The sequence below is a fragment of the Giraffa tippelskirchi genome, chromosome 2 (genome assembly GCF_054371585.1).
Source record: "Giraffa tippelskirchi isolate mGirTip1 chromosome 2, T2T-mGirTip1v1.2.pri, whole genome shotgun sequence".
Lineage (NCBI taxonomy): Eukaryota > Metazoa > Chordata > Mammalia > Artiodactyla > Giraffidae > Giraffa > Giraffa tippelskirchi.
The window spans coordinates 71974867-71977339 of NC_137276.1; positions in this window are offsets into that span (position 1 = coordinate 71974867).

A 2473-nucleotide genomic window follows, 5' to 3' on the forward strand; every position below is an offset into this window, starting at 1 on the left:
AATCAGGAGCTTGGAATGAACATACACACACTACTATATATGAGAGATGACCAACAGAGACCTACTGTACAGCACAAGAAATTCTACCCAATATTCTGGGATAATCTATATGAGAAAAGGATCTTAGAAAGAATGAATATATATATGTGTGTAACTGAATCACTTTGCTGTACACCTGAAACTAACACAACATTGTAAATCAGCTATACTCCAATAAAATTAAGATTTTTTTTAAAAAAGAAAATACTACAGTTTCCTACATATTTAGCATGTATATTGCATCCTTGATAAATTCACCTCTTACTTCTGGTAGTTTCTTCATAAATGCCTTAGAATTTTACATACACAATCCATGTTTTCCATAAATAATGACAGTTTGACTTCTTCCTTTGTAACCTGTATGCTTTTTCTTTTTCTTACTTTTCATATTTGCTAAAAGCTCCAGCAAAGTGCTGAATACAAGTGGAGACTAATAGATATCTTTTTACTGTTCCCTATCTTAGGGGAAGAGCATTCAGCTATACTGTTAGCTGAAGGATTTTTAGAAGCTCTTCATCATGTGAAGGAGATTCTCACCCATTCCTAATTCACAGAGAGAGTTTTTCAAAAGGATGGTGTGAGAGTGGACTGGGTGAGTATGTCAAAGAGGAGGGGAGCTTCTGTATCTTTAAGCCATACTGTGGATTCATGGGTGGTGGGTTGGTTTTGGCTATTCGGCAAGTGGGGTCTTAGTTCCATGACCAGGGATCAAACTTGCATCCCCTGCATTGGAAACACAGAGTCTTAACCACTGGACTGCCAAGGAAGTGCCTCATCTTTCTATTATTTTTTTAAAAACTGTACATATATGTGATACATTCTCTCTGGTTTTGTATGTATATTTTACAATAAAAGCACTTTTAAAGTAGTAAGATGTAGTTGATGTGCAAGGATATTCTTATTTTGAACTAACAGATACACAATATTTCACTTAGACCCTAATAATTAAATATCAGGATTTTATAGAAACCCAAGCATACACTGTTTTCATAGGAAAAGGACATTTTAAATTTAAATAAACCTACAGTAAGTTGATACACACACATATGCTCTAATTCCTGAGAACTCTAAAGGTAAGATCAAAGTGTTACTTGCAAATAGGAAAACATTTCTGACCAGTTAAAGTTCCCTGAAATGTAAATGAATTCTATCCTACAATCACTTGGAAGAAAAAAAAAAAACTAGAAAATGGAGAAAAGAAGTTATGTATAGATTCCAGGGAAAGAAAGACAAGCTCCCCTCCAGAAAATCTACCAAGTTTTAAAGGTCAATTTTTTTTAAAGGCTGTGTACAATATTTACAATAGCTAGGACATGGAAGCAGCTTAGATGTTCATCAGCAGATGAACAGATAAAGAAGCTGTGGTACATTTACACAATGGAATATTACTCAGCCATAAAAAGGAACAAATTTGAGTCAGTTGTACTGAGGTATATGAAACCAGAGTCTCTTATATAGAGTGAAGTCAGAAAGAAAAAAACAAGTATATATTAACACATATGTATGTGGAATCTAGAAAAATGGTACTGATGTATTTGGTAGAGAACAGACTTGTAGACACAGTGGGGGAAAGTGAGGGTGGGACGAACTGAAAAAGTAGCATTGGCATATATATACACTATCATTTGTAAAACAAACAGTTAGTGGGAAGTCGCTAAGTAACACAGGGAACCCAGCCTGGTGCTCTGTGATGACCTAGAGGGTTGGGACGGTGGAGGGCAGGGAGATTCACAAGGGAAGGAATATATATATACAAAATTATGACTGATTCACATTGTTGTATGGCAGAAACCAGCACAAAATTTTAAAGCAATTTTCCAGCAATTAAAAAATAAAATTTTTTAAAGGCTGTGTAAAATATTTTTTATCTCTTTGTTAGAAGTAATCAAGTGCTACTAGGGTAGCCAAAACTTAAGAGTCTAAGACCTCTTTGAGAAAGGGCAACTGCTAAGAAATTAGTCTGTTGTTAGGCACCACTTTTCCCCTTGTTGCATTTCCTGACCCATCAACAGTATATGAAAAGCTAAGCAGGAAGCCATGGCTAATAGACAAAGGAGTTGGGCAGAGCTTTCAGCATCATCAGTGAAGAGAAAAGTCAGCAATTTCTCAGGACCCACTAAAGAAGAGGGTTCTTGGAAAACACAAGCTTTCATTTGGGATTTCTAAAGGCTAATATCCCAGGAGCAGAATATCTTGGTTTAGGCTACTGTAACATATTGCCATATGCTATGCAAAGTAAACAGCAAGCATCTATTTCTCTCAGTTCTGGAGGCTGGAAGTCCAAGATCAGGGTGCCAGCAAGGACAGCTTCTTGCTAAAGATTCTGTCCTTTGTCAGAGAGAGAGTTAGCTAGCTCTCTGGCCTCTTCTTATAAGGGCATGAATTTCATTTATTAGGGCTTCACCTACATGACCAAATTACCTCCCAAAGTCCC